Below are 14,318 nucleotides of genomic sequence, written 5' to 3' on the forward strand. Positions count from 1 at the left end.
ACACCATGTGGTCAGGAGCGGTATTACATGTAACACTTATCACTGGTCTATCATATAACAGCACACCATGTGGTAAGGAGCGGTATTACATGTAACACTTATCACTGATCTATCACATAACAGCACATCATGTGGTCAGGAGCGGTATTACATGTAACACTTATCACTGGTCTATCACATAACAGCACACCATGTGGTAAGGAGCGGTATTACATGTAACACTTATCACTGGTCTATCACATAACAGCACACCATGTGGTCGGGAGCGGTATTACATGTAACACTTATCACTGGTCTATCAGATAACAGCACACCATGTGGTCAGGAACGGTATTACATGTAACACTTATCACTGATCTATCACATAACAGCACATCATGTGGTCAGGAGCAGTATTACATGTAACACTTATCACTGGTCTATCACATAACAGCGCACCATGTGGTCAGGAGCGGTATTACATGTAACACTTATCACTGGTCTATCACACAACAGCGCACCATGTGGTCAGGAGCGGTATTACATTTAACACTTATCACTGGTCTATCACATAACAGCACACCATGTGGTGAGGAGCGGTATTACATGTAACACTTATCACTGGTCTATCACATAACAGCACACCATGTGGTGAGGAGCGGTATTACATGTAACACTTATCACTGGTCTATCACATAACAGCACACCATGTGGTGAGGAGCGGTATTACATGTAACACTTATCACTGGTCTATCACATAACAGCACACCATGTGGTCAGGAGCGGTATTACATGTAACACTTATCACTGGTCTATCACATAACAGCGCACCATGTGGTCAGGAGCGGTATTACATGTAACACTTATCACTGATCTATCACACAACAGCGCACCATGTGGTCAGGAGCGGTATTACATGTAACACTTATCACTGGTGTATCACATAACAGCGCACCATGTGGTCAGGAGTGGTATTACATGTGAATCGTTATTACATATGATAAGTTTCCAATTTTTGTCTTTTTATGGCATTCATAGTTGTTGTTTCTTTTATCAATTTATAGATTTTGATTACATCATTTATATTTCTTATTTGTAAGCAGAAAGCTAAATTTTCACTTGAACAGAAAACTGTTGATTCGGTGACGTTCAGGTATAAGTGCTCTCTGCATGAGCCATGTGATGGAGTGTCTGTGCTTGTCCTCGGCCGGGGACGTCTGGCTCGGAGGTAGATCTGTGCGTGGCGTGTGCCGGAGATTATGGACCATGTAAAGTGTTTATTGATCCTACACCATGCCTGTCTGCCGTACAAAGCAGGACACACAATGAGGAGCGGGCAGCAGCGCTCGTCTGCAGCTCCGGAGATCGATGTGGAGGTCCAGGTACGTAAGTGACAATCCTGCAGCCGGACATTAAGGGATTATTGCTAGTTCCTTCGCTTCTCTTGATCCGGACGGTTAGATGAACCGCCGGTTAGTGACAAGGTGATTGTCGGCAGACGATGGCAGGTAATGAACCCGCTCTTCCTTCTCCGAGTGAATTAGTCATGTACTGACCATGTGGTAAGTACCGTAGAGTATGGACCCTGCAGAAGGCTTCCCACCATCCGGACATTGCCGATGTCGCCAACTGCTGCTACCAGAGGAAAATAGCGGCTTGGACTCATCAACTTTGAATTTTGGAAGAATCATAAGTCTTCATGTACCCGGATGACATAATGCTCACGCCCCAGGCTGGGGGAATCGGAGATCTCCGGTCATACATCTCAATGTCCTGCTCCCACCACCCACATTAATATCTGCGATGCAGCATAATTACACCCCGCCATTACAGCGCTGCCATTTATATCCTGCGGCCCACGCACATTTCCTGCTCATTTATAGACGTTTTATCATTCGGAGTGACGGTGGGTAATGAGGCTGAGGAAGGAAGCGATACAGGTCTATGGCAGGAGGGGGGAAGGTGATGTCTTTTGGAGAGCCTGACAACTACTACAACCCCCGCCAGGTACATATCCCATAGTCTACCGTAGAAAACAGTCCTCATCCACAAGTGTATCCTTCCAATGATAATCAGCTGACTCCAGTCACATCCGGAGCTGCATGCACAATTCTGCTGGATGCCACAAGTATAAAACTCTTGAGGGGAATCCCTGCAGATGACCGCACAGTTAAAGTAAATCTACACAGAGAGCAATACGGACATTGCCGCCACATGGTGACCATATAGTGGTAGATATCGGTGCTGCGGGACAGTTGTAGATGATGACTCACAGAGAACATTCTTTCTTTTCCAATCTTTTCCATCTGACCCAGACCGACATGACGACTTCTCCAGCCAGGACTCTGAAATTACAACAAAGACTCATGCGACTTCTCACCTTGCCAGCACCGTCCCCATCTATTCCCAGCCTCCACAAACCTCTCGCTCCAGTGCTGAGCCGCTGCTGCCATGTCCGTGTTACTGCTTCTGCTGTTTGGCACAATAACGGCTGCTCTTGGTGCCCCACATAATAATGCCCAATTCTGTGCCCCTTATATACTATTAATGCCTCATTTGTGCCATTTACATGGTAGAACTGTCCCCTAGAAAACATAAATGCCCTGTACAAGTGCCCTAGAAAACAGTCTCCATATTTTGCACCTGGAAAGTAATAATGCACTCTAGATGGTCACAGTACTCTGAATGCCCCTATAACAATAATGCTTCCTAAGTGCCCACTAAACATTTAATAATGTTCCCTGAGTCCCTCAATGTACAGCTCATCTACACAGTGTGATGGGCCCACAGATCCTCTGTGCACAATATGATGGGCCAACAGCTCCCATATGCATAATATAATCCCTTACAGCTCCCCTATACACAGAATGGCAGGCCCACAGCTCCCCTATATACAGTATGGTGAGACCACAGCTCCCCTGTACACAGAATGATGGGCCCACAGCTCCTTTATACACAGTATGATGGGCCCACAGCTCCTCTATTCACAGCATGATAGGACCACAGCTCCCCTATATACAGTATTGTGGGCCCATAATGCCCCTATACACAGTATGGTGAGCCCACAGCTCCCCTATACACAGTATGGCAGGCCCACAGCTCCCTTATATACAGTATGGTGAGCTCACAGCTCTCATATACATAATATAATGCCCCCACAGCTCCTCTATTATCAGTATGATGCGCACACATCTGCCCTATACACAGCATGGTGGGCCCACAGCTCCCCTATATACAGTATAGTGGGCCCATAATGCCCCTATGCACAGTATGGTGAGCACACAGCTCCCCTATACACAGTATGGTGGGCCCACAGCTCCCTTATATACAGGATGGTGAGCCCACAGCTCTCATATACACAATATATTGCCCACACAGCTCCTCTATAAACAGTATGATGAGCACACATCTCCCCTATACACAGCATGGTGGGTCCACAGCTCCCCTATATACAGTATAGTGGGCCCACAACGCCCCTATACACAGTATGGTGAGCCCACAGCTCCCCTATACACAGTATGGTGGGCCCACAGCTCCCTTATATACAGTATAGTGAGCCCACAGCTCTCATATACACAATATATTGCCCCCACAGCTCCTCTATAAACAGTATGATGAGCACACATCTCCCCTATATACTGTAAAATGGGCCATTAACACCCCTATACACAGTGTGGTGAGCCCGCAGCTCCCCTATACACAGTATGGCAGGCCCACAGCTCCCCTAAATACAGTATGGTGAGATCACAGCTCCCCTATACACAGCATGATGGGCCCACAGCTCCTCTATACACAGTATGATGGGCCCACAGCTCCTCTATTCACAGCATGGTGGGACCACAGCTCCCCTATATACAGTATAGTGGGCCTATAACTCCCCTATACACAGTATGGTGAGCCCACAGCTCCCCTATACACAGTATGGTGAGCCCACAGCTCCCTTATATACAGTATGGTGAGCCCACAGCTCTCATATACACAATATATTGCCCCCAAAGCTCCTCTATAAACAGTATGATGAGCACAAATCTCCCCTATACACAGCATGGTGGGCCCACAGCTCCCCTATATACAGTAGAGTGGGCCGATAACTCCCCTATATACAGTATAGTGGCCCTATAACTCCCCTATACACAGCATGGTGAGCCCGCAGCTCCCCTATACACAGTATGGCAGGCCCACAGCTCCCCTATACACAGTATGGTGGGCCCACAGCTCCCTTATATACAGTATGGTGAGCCTACAGCTCTCATATACAAAATATTATGCCCCCAAAGCTCCTCTATAAACAGTATGATGAGCACAAATCTCCCCTATACACAGCATGGTGGGCCCACAGCTCCCCTATATACAGTAGAGTGGGCCGATAACTCCCCTATACACAGTATGGTGGGCCCACAGCTCCCTTATATACAGTATGGTGAGCCTACAGCTCTCATATACAAAATATTATGCCCCCAAAGCTCCTCTATAAACAGTATGATGAGTACAAATCTCCCCTATACACAGCATGGTGGGCCCACAGCTCCCCTATATACAGTATAGTGGGCCGATAACTCCCCTATACACAGTATGGTGAGCCCGCAGCTCCCCTATACACAGTATGGTGAGTCCACAGCTTTCCTATACACAGTATGGTGGGCCCACATCTCCCCTATACACAGTATGGTGGACACACAGCTCCCCTATACATAGTATGGTGGGCCCACTGCTCTCCGACACATAATATAATGCATCCACAGCTCCCCCATACACAATATAATGCTCCCATAGCTCCCCTATACACAGCATGGTAGGCCCACAGCTCCTTTTTACATAGTATGATGGGCCCACAGCTCCCCTATACACAGTATGATTGGCCAGAGCTCCGCTATACACAATATTATACCCCCACAGCTGCCCTATAGACAGTATGGTGGGCCCAAAGCCTGAGCACAGATTCTCCATTGGATTAAGGTCTGGGTTGTGACTCGGCCTCTCCAAATCATTTACACATTTCCCCTTAAACAACTCGAGTGTTGCTTTAGCACTATGCTTTGGGTCATTGTCTTCTTCGTCCCAGTCTTAAATCACTGACACATTGAAATAGGTTTTGCTCAAGAATGTCACTGTATTTCACACCATCCATCTTCCCCTTGACTCGGACCATTTTACCTGTCCCTGCTGTCGAAAAATATCCCCACAGCATGATGCTGCCAACACCATGCTTCACTGTGGGGATAGTGTTCTAGGGATGATGAGCTGTGTTGGCTTGGCGGCAGAAATATTGTTTACCATTTGTGACCAAAAAGCTAAATTTTGGTCTCCTTTGATCACAGCACCTCCCTCCAGTGACAAAGTCTCTGGGAAAGTACTGGAGGGCTATGTTTCACAAAGGGTGTACATTTCAGTGATAGTAATTTAAGATGTGCAAATATTTCAATGTTGGATTCAAATGACAATCCTCGGTTTTAGCAATAGTCAACAATATAATTTGTTGAATATTTGTTGAACATACCCGAACGCCATTCAGCTCAATGGGAAGCAAAAACAAACGCATGGAGAACACCTTATAATGGCCCCAAATCATGCCAAAACACATCAAATGAAGGACAGACAACAGTTGTAACGGAGTCTACCAAGCTGGAGTACCTCTTTCAGTACCACCCCGTGTTTTCGGAGGTCCGCTCTGCGTTGGCTGGAGTCTGAATGAATGACGCTGGCTGGAATTCCTTGGTTACATGGGCGCATATAAAAGATCACTGCTTCTCCACGTATTTCAAGTCTGACAACACTTTACTCACAGGACACAGAATATATCACACAGATACACAGGGCAGGCCAATAGAAAAACGGCAGGCCAGACATGCATTACAAAAGCCGCAGGTGGCCGGAGCCTGCCGATGTTTACTGTGGGAATTACAAAGGTGGGGGGAGGGCGGACAAAAGGAGAATATCGTGTCCCCTCTGCCCAGGCGCGCAGCCTGTGGGCTGATGCATTAGGGACATGCATCTCACATAGAACCTATTATACATACATATAACTGCACAACATATTCTGGGTGCTGAGTGGTTCTGTAGCACGTAACAACAGTAAAGAGGTCTCAATTCACCCACAGTACAAATATTAGCATGGAACTGCAGCAATCAACCAGGCATAAGGTATTGGGGTCTGGGATAGCAATTACAGCTTTCCAATGAACATCACAGTAAAACCGGGATCACACATGCGAGAAACATGGCCGAGTCTCGCTTGTTAATACCCGGCACTCGGGAGCAGAACATGCAGCTCCATGTATGGCTATTTGGTTGCACGCTCTGCTCCTGAGTGCCGGGTATTAACATGCGAGACTCGGCTGTGTTTCTCGCATGTGTGATCCTGGCCTAAGCCGAGGTTCCTGGCCTAAGCCGAGGTGGGTGAGGGATCGGTGTCGGCTTCCTGTGCTGGGAGCCCTGATACCACATGCAGCACCTCTACCTGCTTTCATGCTGGGCCACACTCAGGTGGCACAAATATCAGTTTTGTAGACTACCATTGGCAGAAAAATTTAAGGATAGTAACATGGGTAGTTGAGTCCAAGGAAGTGGAGGCCTGACGGTCTTGTAGGCCTCCTGCTACAGGCAGCACGCATGAAATTATTGGCAGACACCACCAAAGTGGCATTAATTTCACCACAGTAGAAATAGTATAATAGGGACCGATAGGTTTTCCACTACACCCAGTCCAGCAGATGGACGTCCAACTAGGAGTGTTCACATTTCCAAAAATTATTGGCATACACCATAGAAGTGGCATCTATTTCAGGTCAGTAGAAATAGTATAATGGGGACCGACAGGTCTTCCACTACACCGAATCCAGCAGATGGACACCCAACCTGGAGTTTTCACATTTTAAAAAATGATGGCCTGACCCTACCGAAGTGGAATAAATGTCACAAGAATAAAAATAGTATAATTAGGACTGACAAGTCTTCTGCTACAGCTGACCCAGCAGATGTAGACCAACCATGACTGTTCACATTTCCACAAATTTATGTTAATATCAGCAGCAGCAGAAGCCACACTAAAGATATCACAGAGTGCAGTTATGTGACATTAATGCATAACACTAAAAAATGCAATATCACCTAGTCTGTACAGTCTGTGATTGGGGTGCAAAATTCTTTGGAGATCCATGAATTGTTCATCTTGATGAAAGTTGGGTGGTCTACACTTTGAGGGGACAGCCAAAAGCGCTCATCTGTCAGGACACCGCCAGCAGCACTGAAGACACTTTCTGAGAGAACACTGGCTGCCGGACACTATAAAACTGACAAGGTGTGTGAGGTGAGCTCAGGCCACTAATCCATTTTGGAAGACCAAAATGTGAAAGGGTCCAAACCCTCTCTGACGGTATTGATATTTAGATACTCCTGCACCATCCTCTCCATTCGTTCACCACGTGTAAGACTTGGACTCTGTTGGGCTGGTCTAAAAAAAGGGTCAAAGGACTCACAGAAATCGCTTCTTCCACTTCCACCATTGCTGCTGCTAATGTTTTGGCATTGACAAATTGACATGCTGGAGGTTGGAAGTTTAGAGCTGCGATGTGAACTGTGTGCTTCACTGCTGTCTTGGGGAAAAGCTCTCTCAAGGTTGTATATAGCCGTGTTTCCATACTCCCGCATTCGCGGGTCCCTTTCCAGGGTGGGAAGCATCTGGTAAAATTTGGTTTTGTAACATTAACATGGATCTAACAGAGTGGCAACCCAGTAGTCAGCATTACTCCTAATCATAAGTATATGGGGATCTTGTTGCAGATAGAGCAGCAGAAGGCACTCATATGTCAGGCTCTACCATGAGGTCCAAGCCCATGCCGTGTTGGTGGCTGGGTAACAATGAGGCTTGTTTCCTCTGTCCCCTCCCACCAGCCCCAAACAACAGAGAGGGGAGGATTATCCTCTTCATCCTACAGTTGCTCGCCCGTCACCTCTTCCTCCTCCATTTGTTCCTCAGATCTTTCACCTTCAATAACAGTTTGTCTGTTATCACCAACCCCTCTTGATCACAGTAATCCACTCTCCCTTGGCACCCGCCTGTGTGACGAGTCTTGAACTTAGGGACAATGCTATCCCTTCCTCATCCTCCTCTGCTTCCTCCTCTTCTGGGTCCACAATCTCCTCCCGCAGGGTGTTCAAAGTCTGCTCCAGCATATAGATGACCAGCTAGTGATGCTGATGGCATCATCAGCACTAACCATCTTAATAGCCATTTTGAAACTGTGCAGAAGGATGCACAGGTCCTTAATCTGTGCCCACTCCGTAAACGTGATATGTGCCATGTCCGTACTGGGTTGGCCTAGGCCACATGATATGGCATACTGCGTCAGAGTTCGTTGCTGCTGCCACAGTTGCTGCCCCATGTGCAGAGTGGAATTCCACCGTGTCGGCACATCGCATATCAACCTGTAAACTGGCATGGACAAAGACCTCTGTATCAATGTAATTCGACGACCTGAGGGGTGCAAATGGCGGAAATGAGCACACAACTTACGTGCTTTCTGGAGTAGTTCTCCCAGGCCAGGTTAGTGGCGGAGAAATTGCTATTTCACTATTGGTTGCCCTCCCAGGGCTGTGGGGTACTCGGTACCGGGCCGGTCTCTCAGATGGGAATGTCACAGCAGCGGTGACCCGGTCCCTGGCCCTGGGCACCCAAGTAAAAGGGAGATTGAATGGTGAAATGTAGTGGAAATGAATAGTTCGTGAAGCCATCTGTGGTGTTCGGCAATGAAGATGTAAGCCGACGCTGCAGACAGATCCTCTGGGACAGATGGTGTGGTGCAGCAGTGATGTTATAGCCCTCCACAGGCAGGGCTGTTGTCCCAGGGCAGAGTAGGTGTAGTGACACGTAGAGGGTGTAGTGTCAGGTGCAAGGGATGTAGCAGTGCTGGGCAGGTTGGCACAGGAATAAGTGGAGGACACCAAAGCTTGTAGTTCCAAAGCTTTACTCACAGTCTCTTGTGCAAACAGGTGCCTGCCTCCGTGCCGTGTCCTCCGGGTCAGGGACTCAGTCAACCTCCAGGCCAGATGGAATACTCCCTTCCAGCACTCCGCCAACATGTGCCTTTCTGAACGTCTTCTCTTATAGCGCCTTTAGATGAAGTACCCCTATCCGATGTTCTTATGAACCCTACTTGTACGGCAGACAGCTGTAGCCTGCTTCGGGGACTTCTTGCTACTAAGTCTCGGCTCACTATCCAGTTGCTGTTGTGCCCCCAAGTCTTGTGTGGGAATAAAGTGGTCACTCCTTCTATTCCTCTGGTGTCTGCTGCAGGACCATTAGTATCCATACAACCTTGGGGACCAGGCCCCGGCCTTGCGCTTAGAACTTCTAGGAAGGGTTCTCCTCTAACCCACGTCCTCTGTTCTCTTTTACTCCTCACGTTCCATACTAATCCTTTCTTTCTATGGAGAATCAGGCTTTCAGTCTATGTTGCTCTCTCTCTTCCTTTCCCGTGCCAGCAGACCCAGGTCACTGGGATCTGCTGCAGCACTTCCATCCATCTATCCCTCTCTCCGGGGATCTTCTTCTCTCCAGCTCTCTAATCAACTGACCTCTAATCCTAAACTCTTCCTGCTCCTTGTAATGTAAACTAACTCCACCCACCTCCCAGCACGTTTCGTGTTCCAAGCAGGGAGCCACCAATGGGTGCTTTGCTATACTCCAAGCAGGGAGCCACCAATGGGTGCTTTGCTATACTCCAAGCAGGGAGCCGCCGAAGGTGCTTTGCTACACTACTTTGTGGTGTGGGGTGCAGGTGTTGGAGTGTGGTTGGGAGCTTCCACCTTACCTGGATAGTGGGATACCACACCTCAGGAGGAGGTGCAGTACCTCTGTGGCGACTGAGCCTCAGGGGCGCCACAATTATGTGATGCAAGGCTTGTGTGCGAGGTTTTCCTGGCATAGAGCCGACACCAGGTTTGCACCGTTATCACACACAGCCTTCCCTGGCTCCAGGTTCGGTAGAGAAAGCTACTGCTCAAAACTCGGCCTGGATAGCTGTCCACAACTCTTGAGTGTGTGACTGTGATCTCCAAGTCATATTAATTAGAACACATCCTGATTACGTTGAGCCATGGATGCGCACTATGGAGGTGGGGGGTGCCAGGATTCGAACTCCGTGGCTCTTGTACACCAGGCGGCAGTTCTGCCCTTTGAGCTATTCAGCTCGCTTGACATTTCCTTTCTAAGCCAGGTCCAAGTACCTGTGTTGTTTCTGATTGTCTCCACCCTGAAGTCCTGATTGGCTCCTCCCCATTTGAACAGCCAACTTGAACCTGGCATTGTACTTCCTTCATTGCGAGATTATTGAGCTACCAGCTTTTAGGTAATCTTCCTTTCATCTGCTGATCCTGTAAACTATATTGCTGCTCCTGTGTACTGACCCCTGGCTCCTGACTATGCTCCCTGCCCCTGTGCAGCACACATGCATGCTCAGTAGCTCCCGATTCCCGCTGTGAAACAGCTGAAGTTCCCTCCTCCATTAATAGGACTTGTCTCCTCTCCCTTCACTAGTTAGCCCCCTCCTCTTCCCCAGGCCCAGTCTTTCGACCATGTTAGTTTCTCCAGGTTCCAGCCTACTGATCTGGTCAATTCCTGATATGATTGTGTGGTTACGGACTTGGCTAGACCCCGATGACTGTAGCTGTGATCAGAATACACAGGGCGGGGAGTGTGGCATCTACGTTAAGTGGAGCCTTGCATTAGCACTACCAGATACTATTACCTTTCTAGTCATGGGAGACATGAAGACTCTAGACTTTGACGATCTTCTTGCTGCTTTTGATATCCCTGATGCTTCAACTTTGGATGCCAAGGAAGCTATCCAAACAACCAGTGATGAATAAGAAAACCATCTCAAACCGTCAGGAATGTGTTGGAGAATCTGTCTTTGGCCCAGTCTGTTTCTGTCCCTGATGTTCCAGCATTCCTGATGTTGCTATATTGTGAAAAACACCAGCCAACCGGAGTCATTTGAGGCATCTGAAATGAACGAAAATCTCAATGGCCCAACTATACTGCTGAATGTTTTTTGTGGCCCTGAAGTGAGCCCTGATCCCCATGCTGTTGGACCAGGCTATGGAAAATTTGAACCAGGATTCATCAATCGATAAAACTTACGGAGCTACACAGAAAAAAATAGAATCACACATTGCAGAACTTTTGCCAACTTTTACCAAGTTTAGCCCTATTTCTAGCCCTGAGCCAAAAGATTCAAAAGATATTGTTCTTAACAAGCAGACGGTAGCAGAGTCTCCATACTTTCCACAGCCTTCCAAGTACAATCCTGAAGACAAAAGCACGGTCGATTCTCTTAGAAAGCCCTTCAGTACCAGACCTGAGTATGTTTGATGAGTACTGTAAAAAAGCAGAAATCTGCCTGCATGGAAGCAGAAAAGGCTAGATCTGAGCAAACCTGAGGTATCGACTAAACAGCAGCTTGCTTGGTTCATCTATTCCTTTTAGGGATGCTCAGGACAGCGGCAATTGTCAGGATAAAGTATTTTCCGGTACAAGGGACTCTTTCGGTGATGTAGTAGGTACATCACCTCTGTCTTCATCTGTGCCACCTTTGCAGCCAATTAAACCTACTCATTCTAAATTATCATCTTGTGTAGCTGCCTTGGTGGACTTACAGGCTAAAAAGGTTGTGGTGGTCCCTAAGAAGGAATCTTTAAATCCTTCCAAAGACGTAGATCTTTCTTTTAAGGAGGGGTTTGGGATGCAGAACCACCAAATATACGTGTCAGAATCTACTCGACTTGAAGTCCTCAAACTCGTCCATGATTCTAAACTTGATGGGCATACTGGAGTCACGAAAACACAAGAACTACTGCTTTGTTCTTTTTAGTGGCCTAATTGTAGGAAGGATGTTAAAAAATATGCTTTCTCCTGTTTAACATGTGCACAGAGCAAGATGCCACGATCTTCTTCTCTAGCACTCCTTCAACCTCTTCCAGTTCCATCCAGGCCTTGACGATCAATTTCAATTAATTTTATCGTGGACCTACCTCCATCTAAAGAAATGACTGTTAGGCCGGAATCACACATGCGAGAAATACGGCCAAGTCTCGCATGTTAACACCCGGCACTCGGGAGCGGAGAGTGCGGCCGCATAGGAATACATGTAGCGGAACGCTCCGCTCCTGAGTGCCGGGTATTAACGCTCAGCCGTGTTTCTTGCATGTGTGATCCCGGCCTCATCCTTGTTGTGGTAGTTCGGCTCACAAAGATGGCCCATTTTATTCCAACTAAAGGGATTCCTACCACTGAACAAGCCACAGAATAAAAAGTCAAGTAGATATTTAGGCTGCATGGAATCCCTGACAAGGTGACATCTGATAGAGGTGTTCAGTTTACATCAAGATTTTGGAAAACCTTCTGAACAGTGTTAGGAGTTGCTGTCAATTTGTCTACTGCCTTCCACCCACAATCCAATGGCCAGACTGAAAGAACTAACCAAACTCTAGAGCAGGGGTGGGAAATTAATTTTCCCAAGGGGCCGCATGAGAAACTGGCAATCATGTGGAGGGCTGAACAAGTTGGCTAAACTCTAAGGGGCGATCCGAAACCAAAGGTGAATTTTATATTAAATGTATATCTATTCAGTGTAATAATCCAATCTCGTTTTCTAATATACTTCATTGAAAAAATCCCTAATGTACCCTAATGTATATTCCGACGACTTTTTTTTTTTTTTTTCATTTAGCTTGAGATTCACCAGTGCATGCTGGGATACTCGATTGAGCCGTCATCAGGGGGCAGGAGCTGCGGTCACTGCCACAGCCTCTGCACCCTCTCTGAAATGAGTCCGCCATCAGTAATGTCAGTTTTGGAGTCTCGGCTGGTCCTGCTCACCTGATAATATGTTGGTTGTAAATTCTGACGCATAATCAGTATGAGTTTTCTGTGCTACACTCCTTTGAATGCACAGTGACAGTGCGCTCCCTTGCTGGCTCTAAAGAGAAGAGATGACTCGGCAGGGACCCATGGTGGGGAAAGCAGCTGTGGCAGTGACCGCAGCCTCTGCCCCCTGATGATGTCCCATGTGAGTACCCCAAAATGCACTGGGATTCTCAAACAAAATGTCATTGGAGGTTAAAAAAAAAAAAAGAGAGGGAAAGGTAGAAATTTTTTATTTGAAACATATTAGAAAAGTGATTAGATTATTGAATTAAATTTAGTATGAAATTCACCTTCGGTTTCAGATCGCCCTTTAATTCTGCGTAATATTAATTTCATCACTTTATATAAATCAGTTGCGTATGTGATTAAGTTTACATGAGCGTATAAAAAAAACGTTACTTTCATCCAGGAAAAGATGATTTTCCATCTGTATTGTCAACCAGCATCCATTTTTAGACATCAGAAGTGAATAAAATTGACAAAATACAGTGTTCCATTGTTAGTAATGGAGGTGCAGCACGGTGGCTCAGTGCTTAGCACTGCAGCGCTGGGGTCCTGGGTTCAAATCCCACAAAGGACAACATCTGCAAGGAGTTTGTATGCTCTCCCCGTGTTTGTGTGGGTTTCCTCCTACTTTCCAAAGACATACTGATAGGGAGTTTAGATTGTGAGCCCCATCGGGGACAGCGATGATAATGTGTGCAAACTGTAAAGTGCTGCGGAATATGTTAGCGCTTTATAAAAATAATGATTATTATTATTTATTAAAAATCGGATGCTATACAGATGATTCATATGGGATCCAATTTTTTTTCATTTTTGCACACCCATAGACTTCAACAAGCGAGTCTCATTCCAATTACAGAAGAGACCGATTGGCGCTGTGACATTTCTCACAGACATTTTCAAGCTGTAATCTAAATAGCTCTATTCCATAGCATTGCTCCTAGTGCTCTGTCTGAGGTCGGGTTTATTATCACGGACAGCGCTTGGACAAATATTACAGTTGTGAGAACATAGATTAAAAACACATGTGACATGCACAATGTGGATGACATTCATCCACTCAATGCCGACTTTTATTCCCCATTGACTTGCTTTGGGGTCAGGTTTCGGACAAAACTCCAACTTTTTTTGTCCTAGTCGGAGCAGTTTCATCCAACTCAAATTTTGTTTCATTCGGGTTTCACGAAACCCGATCCGACCAAAGACGCTCAACTCTACTCAAGAGAAATGTGCTGTCTTCCAGGTGCAAAAATTAAAGATGTGTCTGACAGGATATCAGGACTCGTCAGACCTACAGATGACTACCCATTCCTGCTACTACATGTGGGGACAAATGACACCGCAAGAAACGACCTGGAAACCATCTGCAGAGACTTTGAAGACTTAAGGTACTGTCACACTTAGCGAT

The 14,318-nt window shown here is 46.7% G+C and overlaps 1 pseudogene; it reads left to right on the forward strand.

Annotated features, from left to right (window-relative positions):
• Nucleotides 1-10,734: 10,734 nt before the first annotated feature.
• On the forward strand, nucleotides 10,735-11,849 carry LOC141060475 (zinc finger protein 592-like; annotated as a pseudogene).
• The last annotated feature ends 2,469 nt before the right edge of the window (nucleotides 11,850-14,318 follow it).

Source organism: Dendrobates tinctorius, unplaced genomic scaffold (assembly GCF_039654945.1).
Source record: "Dendrobates tinctorius isolate UK_male_01 unplaced genomic scaffold, ASM3965494v1 ptg000237l, whole genome shotgun sequence".
NCBI lineage: Eukaryota > Metazoa > Chordata > Amphibia > Anura > Dendrobatidae > Dendrobates > Dendrobates tinctorius.